Source organism: Giraffa tippelskirchi, chromosome X (genome assembly GCF_054371585.1).
Source record: "Giraffa tippelskirchi isolate mGirTip1 chromosome X, T2T-mGirTip1v1.2.pri, whole genome shotgun sequence".
NCBI classification, from domain to species: Eukaryota; Metazoa; Chordata; class Mammalia; order Artiodactyla; family Giraffidae; genus Giraffa; species Giraffa tippelskirchi.
Genome location: NC_137289.1, coordinates 59868598 through 59894543, shown reverse-complemented (window position 1 = coordinate 59894543; position 25946 = coordinate 59868598).

Below are 25946 nucleotides of genomic sequence, written 5' to 3'. Positions count from 1 at the left end.
CTTCATTCAGCTCACAGAGCTCTATGTTGGAAGCCCAGAGAGGTTAAGCAACTTACCTCAGATCACACAGCTCCTAAGTAGAAGCAGAGACAGGTCGGGGAAATTGCCTAAAATCACACACCTTCCACATGGAAGCACAGACAGTTCGGGCAACTTTCCTAAAATCACAGAGCTCAGATATGGAAGAAGAGACTGGTCTGGCAACTTGCCAAGTTAACAGACCTCTGAAGACAAAGCAGGGAGAGGCCATCCAGCCTCCTTAAGGTCACCCAACTCAGATGTGGAAACACAGAGAGGACAGACCACTTAATCCAGGTCACAGAGCTCAGACGTGGAAGCACAGAGAGGTTAGGCAACTTGCCTCATATCTCACAGCTCTTGGATGGAAGCACAGAGAGGTCAGGAAACTTGCCGAAAATCACATACCTCAGAAGTGGAAACACAAGTGGTTGGTCACCTTGCCTACCAGCGTACACAGCTCTTCAGTGGAAGCACAGAGAGGTCAGGAAATGTTCCTAGGATCATGTAGAAGCGAGTCGGAAGCAGAGAGAGGTCAAGCAACATACCTAAGATCACACATCTCACACGTGGAAGCCCAGAGACGTCAGACCACTCAGGTAAGGTCACACAGCCCATCCCTGGAAGCATGGAGAGGTCTGGCAATCTGCCTGGCCTCACACAGCTCAGAAGTGGAAACAGAGAGGTTCAGAAACTTACCTGAGATCACACAAATCACAAGTGGAAGCACACAGAGCTCAGACCACTTCATTCCCGTCACCGAGCTCGACGTTGGAAGCACAGAGAGGTTAAGCAACTTACCTAAGATCACACAGCTCATAAGCAGAAGCACAAAGAGGTCAGGAAACTCGCTTAAGGTCACAAACCTCAGAAGCGGAAGCACAGAGAAGTTAGGGAACTTGTGTAACATCACACAGCTCAACAGTGGAAGCACAGAGAGGTTTGGCAGTTTGCCTAATCTCACACAGCTCTTGGACGGAAGCACGGAGAGGTCAGGAAACTTGCCTAAGATCACATATGTCAGAGGTGAAAACACAAGCGGTTGATCACCTCGCCTAGCAGCGTACACAACTCTTAAGTGGAAGCACAGGGAGGTGAGGAAATGTTCCTAAGATCATGGAGAACCGGGTTGGAAGCACAGAGAGGTCAAGCAAATAGCCTAAGAACACACAGCACCTAAGTGGAAGCACAGAGTGGTTCGGCACGTAGCCTAATAGCACGTGGCTCAGAAGTGGAACCACGGAGAGGTTAGGCAACTTGACTCAGATAACACAGCTCAAAAATGGGAGCACAAGGAGGGCAGGATGCTTGCTTATGATCACCCAGCTCAGAAGTGGAAGCACATACAAGTTAGGCAACATGACTAACATCATACAGCTCATAAGTAGGAGCACAGACAGGTCGGGCAACTTGCCTGGGATCACACAGTTCAAAAGTGGAAGCAGAGAGAGGTTAGACAACTTCCCTAAGATATGACAGCTCATAACTGGAAGAACAGAGAGGCCAGGCAAAATGTATCACCTAACACGGTTCAAATATTGGAAGAGCAGTGATGTTAGGCAACTTTCCTAAGATCGCAGAGCTCACTTACGGAAGCAGAGTAGTCAGACAACTTGCCTAGTTAACACAGCTCTGAAGAGGAAGCGGGGAGAGGTCAGGCAGTCTCGCTAAACTCACCCAGTTCAGATGTGGATGCACAGAGAGGTCAGACCACTTACGGAATGACACAGACATCAGAAGTGGAAGCACAGAGAGGTCAGGCACCTTGCCTAAGATCACACAGCTCTTTGTTGGAAGCACAGAGAGGTCAGCCAACTTGGCGAAGGTCACACATCTCAGAAGTGGAGGCACAGAACATTCGTCACCTTGCCTACCAGCACACCGCTCCTAAGTCGAAGCACAGAGAGCTGAGGAAATGTTCCCAAGATCATGTAGCTCGAGCTAGAAGCATCGAAGTCAGGTAGTGTGGCCTAAGATCAGAGAGGTCTTAAGGGGAAGCACAGAGAGGTTAGAAACTTTACTGAAGAGCACACAGCTCAGACCTAGAAGTGATTTGAGCGAGACTGCCTGACCTCCCCCTGCTTCCTCTTCAGAGCTGTGTTAACTAGGCAAGTTGTCTGACCACTCTGCTTCCGTAAGTGAGCTCTGGGATCTCAGGAAAGGTGCCTAACATCACTGCTCTTCCAATATTTGAACCATGTGATTGTGTACATTTTGCCTGGCCTCTCTCTTCTTCCAGTTATGAGATGCCATAGCTTAGGGAAGTTGTCTAACCTCTCTTTGCTTCCACTTTTGAGCTGTGTGATAGACAGGATAGGCAACTTGTCTAAGATCACACAGCTCCAAAACGTAAGGACAAAGAGGACAGGCAACAGGATGAGGATTGCAAAGCTCAGAAGAGGAAGCACAGACAAGTTCGACAACTTCCCGAAGATATGACAGCTCATAAGTGGAAACACACAGAGCTAGAGAAATTCGTTAGGGTCACCCAGGTCACATATGGAAGCCCAGAGAGGTTAGGTCACTTTCCTCAGATGACAGAGCTCACTCATAGAAGCAGAGTGGTCAGGCAACGTACCTCAGAACACACAGATCAGAAGAGGAAGCGGAGAGAGGTCAGATGTGGAAGGTCAGACCACTCAGGTCAGGTCGCACAGCCCATCACTGGAAGCATGGACAGGTCTGGCAACCTGCGTGGCCTCACACAGGCTCAGAAGTGGAAACAGAGAGGTTGAGAAACCTACCTGTGATCACACAAATCAGAAGTGGAAGCACAGAGAGCTCAGACCACTTCATTCAGCTCACAGAGCTCTATGTTGGAAGCCCAGAGAGGTTAAGCAACTTACCTCAGATCACACAGCTCCTAAGTAGAAGCAGAGACAGGTCGGGGAAATTGCCTAAAATCACACACCTTCCACATGGAAGCACAGACAGTTCGGGCAACTTTCCTAAAATCACAGAGCTCAGATATGGAAGAAGAGACTGGTCTGGCAACTTGCCAAGTTAACAGACCTCTGAAGACAAAGCAGGGAGAGGCCATCCAGCCTCCTTAAGGTCACCCAACTCAGATGTGGAAACACAGAGAGGACAGACCACTTAATCCAGGTCACAGAGCTCAGACGTGGAAGCACAGAGAGGTTAGGCAACTTGCCTCATATCTCACAGCTCTTGGATGGAAGCACAGAGAGGTCAGGAAACTTGCCGAAAATCACATACCTCAGAAGTGGAAACACAAGTGGTTGGTCACCTTGCCTACCAGCGTACACAGCTCTTCAGTGGAAGCACAGAGAGGTCAGGAAATGTTCCTAGGATCATGTAGAAGCGAGTCGGAAGCAGAGAGAGGTCAAGCAACATACCTAAGATCACACATCTCACACGTGGAAGCCCAGAGACGTCAGACCACTCAGGTAAGGTCACACAGCCCATCCCTGGAAGCATGGAGAGGTCTGGCAATCTGCCTGGCCTCACACAGCTCAGAAGTGGAAACAGAGAGGTTCAGAAACTTACCTGAGATCACACAAATCACAAGTGGAAGCACACAGAGCTCAGACCACTTCATTCCCGTCACCGAGCTCGACGTTGGAAGCACAGAGAGGTTAAGCAACTTACCTAAGATCACACAGCTCATAAGCAGAAGCACAAAGAGGTCAGGAAACTCGCTTAAGGTCACAAACCTCAGAAGCGGAAGCACAGAGAAGTTAGGGAACTTGTGTAACATCACACAGCTCAACAGTGGAAGCACAGAGAGGTTTGGCAGTTTGCCTAATCTCACACAGCTCTTGGACGGAAGCACGGAGAGGTCAGGAAACTTGCCTAAGATCACATATGTCAGAGGTGAAAACACAAGCGGTTGATCACCTCGCCTAGCAGCGTACACAACTCTTAAGTGGAAGCACAGGGAGGTGAGGAAATGTTCCTAAGATCATGGAGAACCGGGTTGGAAGCACAGAGAGGTCAAGCAAATAGCCTAAGAACACACAGCACCTAAGTGGAAGCACAGAGTGGTTCGGCACGTAGCCTAATAGCACGTGGCTCAGAAGTGGAACCACGGAGAGGTTAGGCAACTTGACTCAGATAACACAGCTCAAAAATGGGAGCACAAGGAGGGCAGGATGCTTGCTTATGATCACCCAGCTCAGAAGTGGAAGCACATACAAGTTAGGCAACATGACTAACATCATACAGCTCATAAGTAGGAGCACAGACAGGTCGGGCAACTTGCCTGGGATCACACAGCTCAAAAGTGGAAGCAGAGAGAGGTTAGACAACTTCCCTAAGATATGACAGCTCATAACTGGAAGAACAGAGAGGCCAGGCAAAATGTATCACCTAACACGGTTCAAATATTGGAAGAGCAGTGATGTTAGGCAACTTTCCTAAGATCGCAGAGCTCACATATGGAAGCAGAGTAGTCAGACAACTTGCCTAGTTAACACAGCTCTGAAGAGGAAGCGGGGAGAGGTCAGGCAGTCTCGCTAAACTCACCCAGTTCAGATGTGGATGCACAGAGAGGTCAGACCACTTATGGAATGACACAGACATCAGAAGTGGAAGCACAGAGAGGTCAGGCACCTTGCCTAAGATCACACAGCTCTTTGTTGGAAGCACAGAGAGGTCAGCCAACTTGGCGAAGATCACACATCTCAGAAGTGGAGGCACAGAACATTCGTCACCTTGCCTACCAGCACACAGCTCCAAAGTCGAAGCACAGAGAGGTGAGGAAATGTTCCCAAGATCATGTAGCTCGAGCTAGAAGCATCGAAGTCAGGTAGTGTGGCCTAAGATCAGAGAGGTCTTAAGGGGAAGCACAGAGAGGTTAGAAACTTTACTGAAGAGCACACAGCTCAGACCTAGAAGTGATTTGAGCGAGACTGCCTGACCTCCCCCTGCTTCCTCTTCAGAGCTGTGTTAACTAGGCAAGTTGTCTGACCACTCTGCTTCCGTAAGTGAGCTCTGGGATCTCAGGAAAGGTGCCTAACATCACTGCTCTTCCAATATTTGAACCGTGTGATTGTGTACATTTTGCCTGTCCTCTCTCTTCTTCCAGTTATGAGATGCCATAGCTTAGGGAAGTTGTCTAACCTCTCTTTGCTTGCACTTTTGAGCTGTGTGATAGACAGGATAGGCAAATTGTCTAAGATCACACAGCTCCAAAACGTAAGGACAAAGAGGACAGGCAACAGGATGAGGATCGCAAAGCTCAGAAGAGGAAGCACAGACAAGTTCGACAACTTCCCGAAGATATGACAGCTCATAAGTGGAAACACACAGAGCTAGAGAAATTCGTTAGGGTCACCCAGGTCACATATGGAAGCCCAGAGAGGTTAGGTCACTTTCCTCAGATGACAGAGCTCACTCATAGAAGCAGAGTGGTCAGGCAACGTACCTCAGAACACACAGATCAGAAGAGGAAGCGGAGAGAGGTCAGATGTGGAAGGTCAGACCACTCAGGTCAGGTCGCACAGCCCATCACTGGAAGCATGGACAGGTCTGGCAACCTGCGTGGCCTCACACAGGCTCAGAAGTGGAAACAGAGAGGTTGAGAAACCTACCTGTGATCACACAAATCAGAAGTGGAAGCACAGAGAGCTCAGACCACTTCATTCAGCTCACAGAGCTCTATGTTGGAAGCCCAGAGAGGTTAAGCAACTTACCTCAGATCACACAGCTCCTAAGTAGAAGCAGAGACAGGTCGGGGAAATTGCCTAAAATCACACACCTTCCACATGGAAGCACAGACAGTTCGGGCAACTTTCCTAAAATCACAGAGCTCAGATATGGAAGAAGAGACTGGTCTGGCAACTTGCCAAGTTAACAGACCTCTGAAGACAAAGCAGGGAGAGGCCATCCAGCCTCCTTAAGGTCACCCAACTCAGATGTGGAAACACAGAGAGGACAGACCACTTAATTCAGGTCACAGAGCTCAGACGTGGAAGCACAGAGAGGTTAGGCAACTTGCCTCATATCTCACAGCTCTTGGATGGAAGCACAGAGAGGTCAGGAAACTTGCCGAAAATCACATACCTCAGAAGTGGAAACACAAGTGGTTGGTCACCTTGCCTACCAGCGTACACAGCTCTTCAGTGGAAGCACAGAGAGGTCAGGAAATGTTCCTAGGATCATATAGAAGCGAGTCGGAAGCAGAGAGAGGTCAAGCAACATACCTAAGATCACACATCTCACACGTGGAAGCCCAGAGACGTCAGACCACTCAGGTAAGGTCACACAGCCCATCCCTGGAAGCATGGAGAGGTCTGGCAATCTGCCTGGCCTCACACAGCTCAGAAGTGGAAACAGAGAGGTTCAGAAACTTACCTGAGATCACACAAATCACAAGTGGAAGCACACAGAGCTCAGACCACTTCATTCCCGTCACCGAGCTCGACGTTGGAAGCACAGAGAGGTTAAGCAACTTACCTAAGATCACACAGCTCATAAGCAGAAGCACAAAGAGGTCAGGAAACTCGCTTAAGGTCACAAACCTCAGAAGCGGAAGCACAGAGAAGTTAGGGAACTTGTGTAACATCACACAGCTCAACAGTGGAAGCACAGAGAGGTTTGGCAGTTTGCCTAATCTCACACAGCTCTTGGACGGAAGCACGGAGAGGTCAGGAAACTTGCCTAAGATCACATATGTCAGAGGTGAAAACACAAGCGGTTGATCACCTCGCCTAGCAGCGTACACAACTCTTAAGTGGAAGCACAGGGAGGTGAGGAAATGTTCCTAAGATCATGGAGAACCGGGTTGGAAGCACAGAGAGGTCAAGCAAATAGCCTAAGAACACACAGCACCTAAGTGGAAGCACAGAGTGGTTCGGCACGTAGCCTAATAGCACGTGGCTCAGAAGTGGAACCACGGAGAGGTTAGGCAACTTGACTCAGATAACACAGCTCAAAAATGGGAGCACAAGGAGGGCAGGATGCTTGCTTATGATCACCCAGCTCAGAAGTGGAAGCACATACAAGTTAGGCAACATGACTAACATCATACAGCTCATAAGTAGGAGCACAGACAGGTCGGGCAACTTGCCTGGGATCACACAGCTCAAAAGTGGAAGCAGAGAGAGGTTAGACAACTTCCCTAAGATATGACAGCTCATAACTGGAAGAACAGAGAGGCCAGGCAAAATGTATCACCTAACACGGTTCAAATATTGGAAGAGCAGTGATGTTAGGCAACTTTCCTAAGATCGCAGAGCTCACTTACGGAAGCAGAGTAGTCAGACAACTTGCCTAGTTAACACAGCTCTGAAGAGGAAGCGGGGAGAGGTCAGGCAGTCTCGCTAAACTCACCCAGTTCAGATGTGGATGCACAGAGAGGTCAGACCACTTACGGAATGACACAGACATCAGAAGTGGAAGCACAGAGAGGTCAGGCACCTTGCCTAAGATCACACAGCTCTTTGTTGGAAGCACAGAGAGGTCAGCCAACTTGGCGAAGATCACACATCTCAGAAGTGGAGGCACAGAACATTCGTCACCTTGCCTACCAGCACACAGCTCCTAAGTCGAAGCACAGAGAGCTGAGGAAATGTTCCCAAGATCATGTAGCTCGAGCTAGAAGCATCGAAGTCAGGTAGTGTGGCCTAAGATCAGAGAGGTCTTAAGGGGAAGCACAGAGAGGTTAGAAACTTTACTGAAGAGCACACAGCTCAGACCTAGAAGTGATTTGAGCGAGACTGCCTGACCTCCCCCTGCTTCCTCTTCAGAGCTGTGTTAACTAGGCAAGTTGTCTGACCACTCTGCTTCCGTAAGTGAGCTCTGGGATCTCAGGAAAGGTGCCTAACATCACTGCTCTTCCAATATTTGAACCGTGTGATTGTGTACATTTTGCCTGGCCTCTCTCTTCTTCCAGTTATGAGATGCCATAGCTTAGGGAAGTTGTCTAACCTCTCTTTGCTTCCACTTTTGAGCTGTGTGATAGACAGGATAGGCAACTTGTCTAAGATCACACAGCTCCAAAACGTAAGGACAAAGAGGACAGGCAACAGGATGAGGATCGCAAAGCTCAGAAGAGGAAGCACAGACAAGTTCGACAACTTCCCGAAGATATGACAGCTCATAAGTGGAAACACACAGAGCTAGAGAAATTCGTTAGGGTCACCCAGGTCACATATGGAAGCCCAGAGAGGTTAGGTCACTTTCCTCAGATGACAGAGCTCACTCATAGAAGCAGAGTGGTCAGGCAACGTACCTCAGAACACACAGATCAGAAGAGGAAGCGGAGAGAGGTCAGATGTGGAAGGTCAGACCACTCAGGTCAGGTCGCACAGCCCATCACCGGAAGCATGGACAGGTCTGGCAACCTGCGTGGCCTCACACAGGCTCAGAAGTGGAAACAGAGAGGTTGAGAAACCTACCTGTGATCACACAAATCAGAAGTGGAAGCACAGAGAGCTCAGACCACTTCATTCAGCTCACAGAGCTCTATGTTGGAAGCCCAGAGAGGTTAAGCAACTTACCTCAGATCACACAGCTCCTAAGTAGAAGCAGAGACAGGTCGGGGAAATTGCCTAAAATCACACACCTTCCACATGGAAGCACAGACAGTTCGGGCAACTTTCCTAAAATCACAGAGCTCAGATATGGAAGAAGAGACTGGTCTGGCAACTTGCCAAGTTAACAGACCTCTGAAGACAAAGCAGGGAGAGGCCATCCAGCCTCCTTAAGGTCACCCAACTCAGATGTGGAAACACAGAGAGGACAGACCACTTAATCCAGGTCACGGAGCTCAGACGTGGAAGCACAGAGAGGTTAGGCAACTTGCCTCATATCTCACAGCTCTTGGATGGAAGCACAGAGAGGTCAGGAAACTTGCCGAAAATCACATACCTCAGAAGTGGAAACACAAGTGGTTGGTCACCTTGCCTACCAGCGTACACAGCTCTTCAGTGGAAGCACAGAGAGGTCAGGAAATGTTCCTAGGATCATGTAGAAGCGAGTCGGAAGCAGAGAGAGGTCAAGCAACATACCTAAGATCACACATCTCACACGTGGAAGCCCAGAGACGTCAGACCACTCAGGTAAGGTCACACAGCCCATCCCTGGAAGCATGGAGAGGTCTGGCAATCTGCCTGGCCTCACACAGCTCAGAAGTGGAAACAGAGAGGTTCAGAAACTTACCTGAGATCACACAAATCACAAGTGGAAGCACACAGAGCTCAGACCACTTCATTCCCGTCACCGAGCTCGACGTTGGAAGCACAGAGAGGTTAAGCAACTTACCTAAGATCACACAGCTCATAAGCAGAAGCACAAAGAGGTCAGGAAACTCGCTTAAGGTCACAAACCTCAGAAGCGGAAGCACAGAGAAGTTAGGGAACTTGTGTAACATCACACAGCTCAACAGTGGAAGCACAGAGAGGTTTGGCAGTTTGCCTAATCTCACACAGCTCTTGGACGGAAGCACGGAGAGGTCAGGAAACTTGCCTAAGATCACATACGTCAGAGGTGAAAACACAAGCGGTTGATCACCTCGCCTAGCAGCGTACACAACTCTTAAGTGGAAGCACAGGGAGGTGAGGAAATGTTCCTAAGATCATGGAGAACCGGGTTGGAAGCACAGAGAGGTCAAGCAAATAGCCTAAGAACACACAGCACCTAAGTGGAAGCACAGAGTGGTTCGGCACGTAGCCTAATAGCACGTGGCTCAGAAGTGGAACCACGGAGAGGTTAGGCAACTTGACTCAGATAACACAGCTCCAAAATGGGAGCACAAGGAGGGCAGGATGCTTGCTTATGATCACCCAGCTCAGAAGTGGAAGCACATACAAGTTAGGCAACATGACTAACATCATACAGCTCATAAGTAGGAGCACAGACAGGTCGGGCAACTTGCCTGGGATCACACAGCTCAAAAGTGGAAGCAGAGAGAGGTTAGACAACTTCCCTAAGATATGACAGCTCATAACTGGAAGAACAGAGAGGCCAGGCAAAATGTATCACCTAACACGGTTCAAATATTGGAAGAGCAGTGATGTTAGGCAACTTTCCTAAGATCGCAGAGCTCACTTACGGAAGCAGAGTAGTCAGACAACTTGCCTAGTTAACACAGCTCTGAAGAGGAAGCGGGGAGAGGTCAGGCAGTCTCGCTAAACTCACCCAGTTCAGATGTGGATGCACAGAGAGGTCAGACCACTTACGGAATGACACAGACATCAGAAGTGGAAGCACAGAGAGGTCAGGCACCTTGCCTAAGATCACACAGCTCTTTGTTGGAAGCACAGAGAGGTCAGCCAACTTGGCGAAGATCACACATCTCAGAAGTGGAGGCACAGAACATTCATCACCTTGCCTACCAGCACACAGCTCCTAAGTCGAAGCACAGAGAGCTGAGGAAATGTTCCCAAGATCATGTAGCTCGAGCTAGAAGCATCGAAGTCAGGTAGTGTGGCCTAAGATCAGAGAGGTCTTAAGGGGAAGCACAGAGAGGTTAGAAACTTTACTGAAGAGCACACAGCTCAGACCTAGAAGTGATTTGAGCGAGACTGCCTGACCTCCCCCTGCTTCCTCTTCAGAGCTGTGTTAACTAGGCAAGTTGTCTGACCACTCTGCTTCCGTAAGTGAGCTCTGGGATCTCAGGAAAGGTGCCTAACATCACTGCTCTTCCAATATTTGAACCGTGTGATTGTGTACATTTTGCCTGGCCTCTCTCTTCTTCCAGTTATGAGATGCCATAGCTTAGGGAAGTTGTCTAACCTCTCTTTGCTTCCACTTTTGAGCTGTGTGATAGACAGGATAGGCAACTTGTCTAAGATCACACAGCTCCAAAACGTAAGGACAAAGAGGACAGGCAACAGGATGAGGATCGCAAAGCTCAGAAGAGGAAGCACAGACAAGTTCGACAACTTCCCGAAGATATGACAGCTCATAAGTGGAAACACACAGAGCTAGAGAAATTCGTTAGGGTCACCCAGGTCACATATGGAAGCCCAGAGAGGTTAGGTCACTTTCCTCAGATGACAGAGCTCACTCATAGAAGCAGAGTGGTCAGGCAACGTACCTCAGAACACACAGATCAGAAGAGGAAGCGGAGAGAGGTCAGATGTGGAAGGTCAGACCACTCAGGTCAGGTCGCACAGCCCATCACTGGAAGCATGGACAGGTCTGGCAACCTGCGTGGCCTCACACAGGCTCAGAAGTGGAAACAGAGAGGTTGAGAAACCTACCTGTGATCACACAAATCAGAAGTGGAAGCACAGAGAGCTCAGACCACTTCATTCAGCTCACAGAGCTCTATGTTGGAAGCCCAGAGAGGTTAAGCAACTTACCTCAGATCACACAGCTCCTAAGTAGAAGCAGAGACAGGTCGGGGAAATTGCCTAAAATCACACACCTTCCACATGGAAGCACAGACAGTTCGGGCAACTTTCCTAAAATCACAGAGCTCAGATATGGAAGAAGAGACTGGTCTGGCAACTTGCCAAGTTAACAGACCTCTGAAGACAAAGCAGGGAGAGGCCATCCAGCCTCCTTAAGGTCACCCAACTCAGATGTGGAAACACAGAGAGGACAGACCACTTAATTCAGGTCACAGAGCTCAGACGTGGAAGCACAGAGAGGTTAGGCAACTTGCCTCATATCTCACAGCTCTTGGATGGAAGCACAGAGAGGTCAGGAAACTTGCCGAAAATCACATACCTCAGAAGTGGAAACACAAGTGGTTGGTCACCTTGCCTACCAGCGTCCACAGCTCTTCAGTGGAAGCACAGAGAGGTCAGGAAATGTTCCTAGGATCATGTAGAAGCGAGTCGGAAGCAGAGAGAGGTCAAGCAACATACCTAAGATCACACATCTCACACGTGGAAGCCCAGAGACGTCAGACCACTCAGGTAAGGTCACACAGCCCATCCCTGGAAGCATGGAGAGGTCTGGCAATCTGCCTGGCCTCACACAGCTCAGAAGTGGAAACAGAGAGGTTCAGAAACTTACCTGAGATCACACAAATCACAAGTGGAAGCACACAGAGCTCAGACCACTTCATTCCCGTCACCGAGCTCGACGTTGGAAGCACAGAGAGGTTAAGCAACTTACCTAAGATCACACAGCTCATAAGCAGAAGCACAAAGAGGTCAGGAAACTCGCTTAAGGTCACAAACCTCAGAAGCGGAAGCACAGAGAAGTTAGGGAACTTGTGTAACATCACACAGCTCAACAGTGGAAGCACAGAGAGGTTTGGCAGTTTGCCTAATCTCACACAGCTCTTGGACGGAAGCACGGAGAGGTCAGGAAACTTGCCTAAGATCACATATGTCAGAGGTGAAAACACAAGCGGTTGATCACCTCGCCTAGCAGCGTACACAACTCTTAAGTGGAAGCACAGGGAGGTGAGGAAATGTTCCTAAGATCATGGAGAACCGGGTTGGAAGCACAGAGAGGTCAAGCAAATAGCCTAAGAACACACAGCACCTAAGTGGAAGCACAGAGTGGTTCGGCACGTAGCCTAATAGCACGTGGCTCAGAAGTGGAACCACGGAGAGGTTAGGCAACTTGACTCAGATAACACAGCTCAAAAATGGGAGCACAAGGAGGGCAGGATGCTTGCTTATGATCACCCAGCTCAGAAGTGGAAGCACATACAAGTTAGGCAACATGACTAACATCATACAGCTCATAAGTAGGAGCACAGACAGGTCGGGCAACTTGCCTGGGATCACACAGCTCAAAAGTGGAAGCAGAGAGAGGTTAGACAACTTCCCTAAGATATGACAGCTCATAACTGGAAGAACAGAGAGGCCAGGCAAAATGTATCACCTAACACGGTTCAAATATTGGAAGAGCAGTGATGTTAGGCAACTTTCCTAAGATCGCAGAGCTCACTTACGGAAGCAGAGTAGTCAGACAACTTGCCTAGTTAACTCAGCTCTGAAGAGGAAGCGGGGAGAGGTCAGGCAGTCTCGCTAAACTCACCCAGTTCAGATGTGGATGCACAGAGAGGTCAGACCACTTACGGAATGACACAGACATCAGAAGTGGAAGCACAGAGAGGTCAGGCACCTTGCCTAAGATCACACAGCTCTTTGTTGGAAGCACAGAGAGGTCAGCCAACTTGGCGAAGGTCACACATCTCAGAAGTGGAGGCACAGAACATTCGTCACCTTGCCTACCAGCACACAGCTCCTAAGTCGAAGCACAGAGAGGTGAGGAAATGTTCCCAAGATCATGTAGCTCGAGCTAGAAGCATCGAAGTCAGGTAGTGTGGCCTAAGATCAGAGAGGTCTTAAGGGGAAGCACAGAGAGGTTAGAAACTTTACTGAAGAGCACACAGCTCAGACCTAGAAGTGATTTGAGCGAGACTGCCTGACCTCCCCCTGCTTCCTCTTCAGAGCTGTGTTAACTAGGCAAGTTGTCTGACCACTCTGCTTCCGTAAGTGAGCTCTGGGATCTCAGGAAAGGTGCCTAACATCACTGCTCTTCCAATATTTGAACCGTGTGATTGTGTACATTTTGCCTGGCCTCTCTCTTCTTCCAGTTATGAGATGCCATAGCTTAGGGAAGTTGTCTAACCTCTCTTTGCTTCCACTTTTGAGCTGTGTGATAGACAGGATAGGCAACTTGTCTAAGATCACACAGCTCCAAAACGTAAGGACAAAGAGGACAGGCAACAGGATGAGGATCGCAAAGCTCAGAAGAGGAAGCACAGACAAGTTCGACAACTTCCCGAAGATATGACAGCTCATAAGTGGAAACACACAGAGCTAGAGAAATTCGTTAGGGTCACCCAGGTCACATATGGAAGCCCAGAGAGGTTAGGTCACTTTCCTCAGATGACAGAGCTCACTCATAGAAGCAGAGTGGTCAGGCAACGTACCTCAGAACACACAGATCAGAAGAGGAAGCGGAGAGAGGTCAGATGTGGAAGGTCAGACCACTCAGGTCAGGTCGCACAGCCCATCACTGGAAGCATGGACAGGTCTGGCAACCTGCGTGGCCTCACACAGGCTCAGAAGTGGAAACAGAGAGGTTGAGAAACCTACCTGTGATCACACAAATCAGAAGTGGAAGCACAGAGAGCTCAGACCACTTCATTCAGCTCACAGAGCTCTATGTTGGAAGCCCAGAGAGGTTAAGCAACTTACCTCAGATCACACAGCTCCTAAGTAGAAGCAGAGACAGGTCGGGGAAATTGCCTAAAATCACACACCTTCCACATGGAAGCACAGACAGTTCGGGCAACTTTCCTAAAATCACAGAGCTCAGATATGGAAGAAGAGACTGGTCTGGCAACTTGCCAAGTTAACAGACCTCTGAAGACAAAGCAGGGAGAGGCCATCCAGCCTCCTTAAGGTCACCCAACTCAGATGTGGAAACACAGAGAGGACAGACCACTTAATCCAGGTCACAGAGCTCAGACGTGGAAGCACAGAGAGGTTAGGCAACTTGCCTCATATCTCACAGCTCTTGGATGGAAGCACAGAGAGGTCAGGAAACTTGCCGAAAATCACATACCTCAGAAGTGGAAACACAAGTGGTTGGTCACCTTGCCTACCAGCGTACACAGCTCTTCAGTGGAAGCACAGAGAGGTCAGGAAATGTTCCTAGGATCATGTAGAAGCGAGTCGGAAGCAGAGAGAGGTCAAGCAACATACCTAAGATCACACATCTCACACGTGGAAGCCCAGAGACGTCAGACCACTCAGGTAAGGTCACACAGCCCATCCCTGGAAGCATGGAGAGGTCTGGCAATCTGCCTGGCCTCACACAGCTCAGAAGTGGAAACAGAGAGGTTCAGAAACTTACCTGAGATCACACAAATCACAAGTGGAAGCACACAGAGCTCAGACCACTTCATTCCCGTCACCGAGCTCGACGTTGGAAGCACAGAGAGGTTAAGCAACTTACCTAAGATCACACAGCTCATAAGCAGAAGCACAAAGAGGTCAGGAAACTCGCTTAAGGTCACAAACCTCAGAAGCGGAAGCACAGAGAAGTTAGGGAACTTGTGTAACATCACACAGCTCAACAGTGGAAGCACAGAGAGGTTTGGCAGTTTGCCTAATCTCACACAGCTCTTGGACGGAAGCACGGAGAGGTCAGGAAACTTGCCTAAGATCACATATGTCAGAGGTGAAAACACAAGCGGTTGATCACCTCGCCTAGCAGCGTACACAACTCTTAAGTGGAAGCACAGGGAGGTGAGGAAATGTTCCTAAGATCATGGAGAACCGGGTTGGAAGCACAGAGAGGTCAAGCAAATAGCCTAAGAACACACAGCACCTAAGTGGAAGCACAGAGTGGTTCGGCACGTAGCCTAATAGCACGTGGCTCAGAAGTGGAACCACGGAGAGGTTAGGCAACTTGACTCAGATAACACAGCTCCAAAATGGGAGCACAAGGAGGGCAGGATGCTTGCTTATGATCACCCAGCTCAGAAGTGGAAGCACATACAAGTTAGGCAACATGACTAACATCATACAGCTCATAAGTAGGAGCACAGACAGGTCGGGCAACTTGCCTGGGATCACACAGCTCAAAAGTGGAAGCAGAGAGAGGTTAGACAACTTCCCTAAGATATGACAGCTCATAACTGGAAGAACAGAGAGGCCAGGCAAAATGTATCACCTAACACGGTTCAAATATTGGAAGAGCCGTGATGTTAGGCAACTTTCCTAAGATCGCAGAGCTCACTTACGGAAGCAGAGTAGTCTGACAACTTGCCTAGTTAACACAGCTCTGAAGAGGAAGCGGGGAGAGGTCAGGCAGTCTCGCTAAACTCACCCAGTTCAGATGTGGATGCACAGAGAGGTCAGACCACTTATGGAATGACACAGACATCAGAAGTGGAAGCACAGAGAGGTCAGGCACCTTGCCTAAGATCACACAGCCCTTTGTTGGAAGCACAGAGAGGTCAGCCAACTTGGCGAAGATCACACATCTCAGAAGTGGAGGCACAGAACATTCGTCACCTTGCCTACCAGCACACAGCTCCTAAGTCGAAGCACAGAGAGCTGAGGAAATGTTCCCAAGATCATGTAGCTCGAGCTAGAAGCATCGAAGTCAGGTAGTGTGGCCTAAGATCAGAGAGGTCTTAAGGGGAAGCACAGAGAGGTTAGAAACTTTACTGAAGAGCACACAGCTCAGACCTAGAAGTGATTTGAGCGAGACTGCCTGACCTCGCCCTGCTTCCTCTTCAGAGCTGTGTTAACTAGGCAAGTTGTCTGACCACTCTGCTTCCGTAAGTGAGCTCTGGGATCTCAGGAAAGGTGCCTAACATCACTGCTCTTCCAATATTTGAACCGTGTGATTGTGTACATTTTGCCTGGCCTCTCTCTTCTTCCAGTTATGAGATGCCATAGCTTAGGGAAGTTGTCTAACCTCTCTTTGCTTCCACTTTTGAGCTGTGTGATAGACAGGATAGGCAACTTGTCTAAGATCACACAGCTCCAAAACATAAGGACAAAGAGGACAGGCAACAGGATGAGGATCGCAAAGCTCAGAAGAGGAAGCACAGACAAGTTCGACAACTTCCCGAAGATATGACAGCTCATAAGTGGAAACACACAGAGCTAGAGAAATTCGTTAGGGTCACCCAGGTCACATATGGAAGCCCAGAGAGGTTAGGTCACTTTCCTCAGATGACAGAGCTCACTCATAGAAGCAGAGTGGTCAGGCAACGTACCTCAGAACACACAGATCAGAAGAGGAAGCGGAGAGAGGTCAGATGTGGAAGGTCAGACCACTCAGGTCAGGTCGCACAGCCCATCACTGGAAGCATGGACAGGTCTGGCAACCTGCGTGGCCTCACACAGGCTCAGAAGTGGAAACAGAGAGGTTGAGAAACCTACCTGTGATCACACAAATCAGAAGTGGAAGCACAGAGAGCTCAGACCACTTCATTCAGCTCACAGAGCTCTATGTTGGAAGCCCAGAGAGGTTAAGCAACTTACCTCAGATCACACAGCTCCTAAGTAGAAGCAGAGACAGGTCGGGGAAATTGCCTAAAATCACACACCTTCCACATGGAAGCACAGACAGTTCGGGCAACTTTCCTAAAATCACAGAGCTCAGATAGGGAAGAAGAGACTGGTCTGGCAACTTGCCAAGTTAACAGACCTCTGAAGACAAAGCAGGGAGAGGCCATCCAGCCTCCTTAAGGTCACCCAACTCAGATGTGGAAACACAGAGAGGACAGACCACTTAATTCAGGTCACAGAGCTCAGACGTGGAAGCACAGAGAGGTTAGGCAACTTGCCTCATATCTCACAGCTCTTGGATGGAAGCACAGAGAGGTCAGGAAACTTGCCGAAAATCACATACCTCAGAAGTGGAAACACAAGTGGTTGGTCACCTTGCCTACCAGCGTACACAGCTCTTCAGTGGAAGCACAGAGAGGTCAGGAAATGTTCCTAGGATCATGTAGAAGCGAGTCGGAAGCAGAGAGGGGTCAAGCAACATACCTAAGATCACACATCTCACACGTGGAAGCCCAGAGACGTCAGACCACTCAGGTAAGGTCACACAGCCCATCCCTGGAAGCATGGAGAGGTCTGGCAATCTGCCTGGCCTCACACAGCTCAGAAGTGGAAACAGAGAGGTTCAGAAACTTACCTGAGATCACACAAATCACAAGTGGAAGCACACAGAGCTCAGACCACTTCATTCCCGTCACCAAGCTCGACGTTGGAAGCACAGAGAGGTTAAGCAACTTACCTAAGATCACACAGCTCATAAGCAGAAGCACAAAGAGGTCAGGAAACTCGCTTAAGGTCACAAACCTCAGAAGCGGAAGCACAGAGAAGTTAGGGAACTTGTGTAACATCACACAGCTCAACAGTGGAAGCACAGAGAGGTTTGGCAGTTTGCCTAATCTCACACAGCTCTTGGACGGAAGCACGGAGAGGTCAGGAAACTTGCCTAAGATCACATATGTCAGAGGTGAAAACACAAGCGGTTGATCACCTCGCCTAGCAGCGTACACAACTCTTAAGTGGAAGCACAGGGAGGTGAGGAAATGTTCCTAAGATCATGGAGAACCGGGTTGGAAGCACAGAGAGGTCAAGCAAATAGCCTAAGAACACACAGCACCTAAGTGGAAGCACAGAGTGGTTCGGCACGTAGCCTAATAGCACGTGGCTCAGAAGTGGAACCACGGAGAGGTTAGGCAACTTGACTCAGATAACACAGCTCCAAAATGGGAGCACAAGGAGGGCAGGATGCTTGCTTATGATCACCCAGCTCAGAAGTGGAAGCACATACAAGTTAGGCAACATGACTAACATCATACAGCTCATAAGTAGGAGCACAGACAGGTCGGGCAACTTGCCTGGGATCACACAGCTCAAAAGTGGAAGCAGAGAGAGGTTAGACAACTTCCCTAAGATATGACAGCTCATAACTGGAAGAACAGAGAGGCCAGGCAAAATGTATCACCTAACACGGTTCAAATATTGGAAGAGCAGTGATGTTAGGCAACTTTCCTAAGATCGCAGAGCTCACTTACGGAAGCAGAGTAGTCAGACAACTTGCCTAGTTAACTCAGCTCTGAAGAGGAAGCGGGGAGAGGTCAGGCAGTCTCGCTAAACTCACCCAGTTCAGATGTGGATGCACAGAGAGGTCAGACCACTTACGGAATGACACAGACATCAGAAGTGGAAGCACAGAGAGGTCAGGCACCTTGCCTAAGATCACACAGCTCTTTGTTGGAAGCACAGAGAGGTCAGCCAACTTGGCGAAGGTCACACATCTCAGAAGTGGAGGCACAGAACATTCGTCACCTTGCCTACCAGCACACAGCTCCTAAGTCGAAGCACAGAGAGGTGAGGAAATGTTCCCAAGATCATGTAGCTCGAGCTAGAAGCATCGAAGTCAGGTAGTGTGGCCTAAGATCAGAGAGGTCTTAAGGGGAAGCACAGAGAGGTTAGAAACTTTACTGAAGAGCACACAGCTCAGACCTAGAAGTGATTTGAGCGAGACTGCCTGACCTCCCCCTGCTTCCTCTTCAGAGCTGTGTTAACTAGGCAAGTTGTCTGACCACTCTGCTTCCGTAAGTGAGCTCTGGGATCTCAGGAAAGGTGCCTAACATCACTGCTCTTCCAATATTTGAACCGTGTGATTGTGTACATTTTGCCTGGCCTCTCTCTTCTTCCAGTTATGAGATGCCATAGCTTAGGGAAGTTGTCTAACCTCTCTTTGCTTCCACTTTTGAGCTGTGTGATAGACAGGATAGGCAACTTGTCTAAGATCACACAGCTCCAAAACGTAAGGACAAAGAGGACAGGCAACAGGATGAGGATCGCAAAGCTCAGAAGAGGAAGCACAGACAAGTTCGACAACTTCCCGAAGATATGACAGCTCATAAGTGGAAACACACAGAGCTAGAGAAATTCGTTAGGGTCACCCAGGTCACATATGGAAGCCCAGAGAGGTTAGGTCACTTTCCTCAGATGACAGAGCTCACTCATAGAAGCAGAGTGGTCAGGCAACGTACCTCAGAACACACAGATCAGAAGAGGAAGCGGAGAGAGGTCAGATGTGGAAGGTCAGACCACTCAGGTCAGGTCGCACAGCCCATCACTGGAAGCATGGACAGGTCTGGCAACCTGCGTGGCCTCACACAGGCTCAGAAGTGGAAACAGAGAGGTTGAGAAACCTACCTGTGATCACACAAATCAGAAGTGGAAGCACAGAGAGCTCAGACCACTTCATTCAGCTCACAGAGCTCTATGTTGGAAGCCCAGAGAGGTTAAGCAACTTACCTCAGATCACACAGCTCCTAAGTAGAAGCAGAGACAGGTCGGGGAAATTGCCTAAAATCACACACCTTCCACATGGAAGCACAGACAGTTCGGGCAACTTTCCTAAAATCACAGAGCTCAGATATGGAAGAAGAGACTGGTCTGGCAACTTGCCAAGTTAACAGACCTCTGAAGACAAAGCAGGGAGAGGCCATCCAGCCTCCTTAAGGTCACCCAACTCAGATGTGGAAACACAGAGAGGACAGACCACTTAATCCAGGTCACAGAGCTCAGACGTGGAAGCACAGAGAGGTTAGGCAACTTGCCTCATATCTCACAGCTCTTGGATGGAAGCACAGAGAGGTCAGGAAACTTGCCGAAAATCACATACCTCAGAAGTGGAAACACAAGTGGTTGGTCACCTTGCCTACCAGCGTACACAGCTCTTCAGTGGAAGCACAGAGAGGTCAGGAAATGTTCCTAGGATCATGTAGAAGCGAGTCGGAAGCAGAGAGAGGTCAAGCAACATACCTAAGATCACACATCTCACACGTGGAAGCCCAGAGACGTCAGACCACTCAGGTAAGGTCACACAGCCCATCCCTGGAAGCATGGAGAGGTCTGGCAATCTGCCTGGCCTCACACAGCTCAGAAGTGGAAACAGAGAGGTTCAGAAACTTACCTGAGATCACACAAATCACAAGTGGAAGCACACAGAGCTCAGACCACTTCATTCCCGTCACCGAGCTCGACGTTGGAAGCACAGAGAGGTTAAGCAACTTACCTAAGATCACACAGCTCATAAGCAGAAGCACAAAGAGGTCAGGAAACTCGCTTAAGGTCACAAACCTCAGAAGCGGAAGCACAGAGAAGTTAGGGAACTTGTGTAACATCACACAGCTCAACAGTGGAAGCACAGAGAGGTTTGGCAGTTTGCCTAATCTCACACAGCTCTTGGACGGAAGCACGGAGAGGTCAGGAAACTTGCCTAAGATCACATATGTCAGAGGTGAAAACACAAGCGGTTGATCACCTCGCCTAGCAGCGTACACAACTCTTAAGTGGAAGCACAGGGAGGTGAGGAAATGTTCCTAAGATCATGGAGAACCGGGTTGGAAGCACAGAGAGGTCAAGCAAATAGCCTAAGAACACACAGCACCTAAGTGGAAGCACAGAGTGGTTCGGCACGTAGCCTAATAGCACGTGGCTCAGAAGTGGAACCACGGAGAGGTTAGGCAACTTGACTCAGATAACACAGCTCAAAAATGGGAGCACAAGGAGGGCAGGATGCTTGCTTATGATCACCCAGCTCAGAAGTGGAAGCACATACAAGTTAGGCAACATGACTAACATCATACAGCTCATAAGTAGGAGCACAGACAGGTCGGGCAACTTGCCTGGGATCACACAGCTCAAAAGTGGAAGCAGAGAGAGGTTAGACAACTTCCCTAAGATATGACAGCTCATAACTGGAAGAACAGAGAGGCCAGGCAAAATGTATCACCTAACACGGTTCAAATATTGGAAGAGCAGTGATGTTAGGCAACTTTCCTAAGATCGCAGAGCTCACTTACGGAAGCAGAGTAGTCAGACAACTTGCCTAGTTAACACAGCTCTGAAGAGGAAGCGGGGAGAGGTCAGGCAGTCTCGCTAAACTCACCCAGTTCAGATGTGGATGCACAGAGAGGTCAGACCACTTATGGAATGACACAGACATCAGAAGTGGAAGCACAGAGAGGTCAGGCACCTTGCCTAAGATCACACAGCTCTTTGTTGGAAGCACAGAGAGGTCAGCCAACTTGGCGAAGATCACACATCTCAGAAGTGGAGGCACAGAACATTCGTCACCTTGCCTACCAGCACACAGCTCCAAAGTCGAAGCACAGAGAGCTGAGGAAATGTTCCCAAGATCATGTAGCTCGAGCTAGAAGCATCGAAGTCAGGTAGTGTGGCCTAAGATCAGAGAGGTCTTAAGGGGAAGCACAGAGAGGTTAGAAACTTTACTGAAGAGCACACAGCTCAGACCTAGAAGTGATTTGAGCGAGACTGCCTGACCTCCCCCTGCTTCCTCTTCAGAGCTGTGTTAACTAGGCAAGTTGTCTGACCACTCTGCTTCCGTAAGTGAGCTCTGGGATCTCAGGAAAGGTGCCTAACATCACTGCTCTTCCAATATTTGAACCGTGTGATTGTGTACATTTTGCCTGGCCTCTCTCTTCTTCCAGTTATGAGATGCCATAGCTTAGGGAAGTTGTCTAACCTCTCTTTGCTTGCACTTTTGAGCTGTGTGATAGACAGGATAGGCAAATTGTCTAAGATCACACAGCTCCAAAACGTAAGGACAAAGAGGACAGGCAACAGGATGAGGATCGCAAAGCTCAGAAGAGGAAGCACAGACAAGTTCGACAACTTCCCGAAGATATGACAGCTCATAAGTGGAAACACACAGAGCTAGAGAAATTCGTTAGGGTCACCCAGGTCACATATGGAAGCCCAGAGAGGTTAGGTCACTTTCCTCAGATGACAGAGCTCACTCATAGAAGCAGAGTGGTCAGGCAACGTACCTCACAACACACAGATCAGAAGAGGAAGCGGAGAGAGGTCAGATGTGGAAGGTCAGACCACTCAGGTCAGGTCGCACAGCCCATCACTGGAAGCATGGACAGGTCTGGCAACCTGCGTGGCCTCACACAGGCTCAGAAGTGGAAACAGAGAGGTTGAGAAACCTACCTGTGATCACACAAATCAGAAGTGGAAGCACAGAGAGCTCAGACCACTTCATTCAGCTCACAGAGCTCTATGTTGGAAGCCCAGAGAGGTTAAGCAAATTACCTCAGATCACACAGCTCCTAAGTAGAAGCAGAGACAGGTCGGGGAAATTGCCTGAAATCACACACCTTCCACATGGAAGCACAGACAGTTCGGGCAACTTTCCTAAAATCACAGAGCTCAGATATGGAACAAGAGACTGGTCTGGCAACTTGCCAAGTTAACAGACCTCTGAAGACAAAGCAGGGAGAGGCCATCCAGCCTCCTTAAGGTCACCCAACTCAGATGTGGAAACACAGAGAGGACAGACCACTTAATTCAGGTCACAGAGCTCAGACGTGGAAGCACAGAGAGGTTAGGCAACTTGCCTCATATCTCACAGCTCTTGGATGGAAGCACAGAGAGGTCAGGAAACTTGCCGAAAATCACATACCTCAGAAGTGGAAACACAAGTGGTTGGTCACCTTGCCTACCAGCGTACACAGCTCTTCAGTGGAAGCACAGAGAGGTCAGGAAATGTTCCTAGGATCATATAGAAGCGAGTCGGAAGCAGAGAGAGGTCAAGCAACATACCTAAGATCACACATCTCACACGTGGAAGCCCAGAGACGTCAGACCACTCAGGTAAGGTCACACAGCCCATCCCTGGAAGCATGGAGAGGTCTGGCAATCTGCCTGGCCTCACACAGCTCAGAAGTGGAAACAGAGAGGTTCAGAAACTTACCTGAGATCACACAAATCACAAGTGGAAGCACACAGAGCTCAGACCACTTCATTCCCGTCACCGAGCTCGACGTTGGAAGCACAGAGATAGACAGGATAGGCAAATTGTCTAAGATCACACAGCTCCAAAACGTAAGGACAAAGAGGACAGGCAACAGGATGAGGATCGCAAAGCTCAGAAGAGGAAGCACAGACAAGTTCGACAACTTCCCGAAGATATGACAGCTCATAAGTGGAAACACACAGAGCTAGAGAAATTCGTTAGGGTCACCCAGGTCACATATGGAAGCCCAGAGAGGTTAGGTCACTTTCCTCAGATGACAGAGCTCACTCATAGAAGCAGAGTGGTCAGGCAACGTACCTCACAACACACAGATCAGAAGAGGAAGCGGAGAGAGGTCAGATGTGGAAGGTCAGACCACTCAGGTCAGGTCGCACAGCCCATCACTGGAAGCATGGACAGGTCTGGCAACCTGCGTGGCCTCACACAGGCTCAGAAGTGGAAACAGAGAGGTTGAGAAACCTACCTGTGATCACACAAATCAGAAGTGGAAGCACAGAGAGCTCAGACCACTTCATTCAGCTCACAGAGCTCTATGTTGGAAGCCCAGAGAGGTTAAGCAAATTACCTCAGATCACACAGCTCCTAAGTAGAAGCAGAGACAGGTCGGGGAAATTGCCTGAAATCACACACCTTCCACATGGAAGCACAGACAGTTCGGGCAACTTTCCTAAAATCACAGAGCTCAGATATGGAACAAGAGACTGGTCTGGCAACTTGCCAAGTTAACAGACCTCTGAAGACAAAGCAGGGAGAGGCCATCCAGCCTCCTTAAGGTCACCCAACTCAGATGTGGAAACACAGAGAGGACAGACCACTTAATTCAGGTCACAGAGCTCAGACGTGGAAGCACAGAGAGGTTAGGCAACTTGCCTCATATCTCACAGCTCTTGGATGGAAGCACAGAGAGGTCAGGAAACTTGCCGAAAATCACATACCTCAGAAGTGGAAACACAAGTGGTTGGTCACCTTGCCTACCAGCGTACACAGCTCTTCAGTGGAAGCACAGAGAGGTCAGGAAATGTTCCTAGGATCATATAGAAGCGAGTCGGAAGCAGAGAGAGGTCAAGCAACATACCTAAGATCACACATCTCACACGTGGAAGCCCAGAGACGTCAGACCACTCAGGTAAGGTCACACAGCCCATCCCTGGAAGCATGGAGAGGTCTGGCAATCTGCCTGGCCTCACACAGCTCAGAAGTGGAAACAGAGAGGTTCAGAAACTTACCTGAGATCACACAAATCACAAGTGGAAGCACACAGAGCTCAGACCACTTCATTCCCGTCACCGAGCTCGACGTTGGAAGCACAGAGAGGTTAAGCAACTTACCTAAGATCACACAGCTCATAAGCAGAAGCACAAAGAGGTCAGGAAACTCGCTTAAGGTCACAAACCTCAGAAGCGGAAGCACAGAGAAGTTAGGGAACTTGTGTAACATCACACAGCTCAACAGTGGAAGCACAGAGAGGTTTGGCAGTTTGCCTAATCTCACACAGCTCTTGGACGGAAGCACGGAGAGGTCAGGAAACTTGCCTAAGATCACATATGTCAGAGGTGAAAACACAAGCGGTTGATCACCTCGCCTAGCAGCGTACACAACTCTTAAGTGGAAGCACAGGGAGGTGAGGAAATGTTCCTAAGATCATGGAGAACCGGGTTGGAAGCACAGAGAGGTCAAGCAAATAGCCTAAGAACACACAGCACCTAAGTGGAAGCACAGAGTGGTTCGGCACGTAGCCTAATAGCACGTGGCTCAGAAGTGGAACCACGGAGAGGTTAGGCAACTTGACTCAGATAACACAGCTCCAAAATGGGAGCACAAGGAGGGCAGGATGCTTGCTTATGATCACCCAGCTCAGAAGTGGAAGCACATACAAGTTAGGCAACATGACTAACATCATACAGCTCATAAGTAGGAGCACAGACAGGTCGGGCAACTTGCCTGGGATCACACAGCTCAAAAGTGGAAGCAGAGAGAGGTTAGACAACTTCCCTAAGATATGACAGCTCATAACTGGAAGAACAGAGAGGCCAGGCAAAATGTATCACCTAACACGGTTCAAATATTGGAAGAGCAGTGATGTTAGGCAACTTTCCTAAGATCGCAGAGCTCACTTACGGAAGCAGAGTAGTCAGACAACTTGCCTAGTTAACACAGCTCTGAAGAGGAAGCGGGGAGAGGTCAGGCAGTCTCGCTAAACTCACCCAGTTCAGATGTGGATGCACAGAGAGGTCAGACCACTTAGGGAATGACACAGACATCAGAAGTGGAAGCACAGAGAGGTCAGGCACCTTGCCTAAGATCACACAGCTCTTTGTTGGAAGCACAGAGAGGTCAGCCAACTTGGCGAAGATCACACATCTCAGAAGTGGAGGCACAGAACATTCGTCACCTTGCCTACCAGCACACAGCTCCTAAGTCGAAGCACAGAGAGCTGAGGAAATGTTCCCAAGATCATGTAGCTCGAGCTAGAAGCATCGAAGTCAGGTAGTGTGGCCTAAGATCAGAGAGGTCTTAAGGGGAAGCACAGAGAGGTTAGAAACTTTACTGAAGAGCACACAGCTCAGACCTAGAAGTGATTTGAGCGAGACTGCCTGACCTCCCCCTGCTTCCTCTTCAGAGCTGTGTTAACTAGGCAAGTTGTCTGACCACTCTGCTTCCGTAAGTGAGCTCTGGGATCTCAGGAAAGGTGCCTAACATCA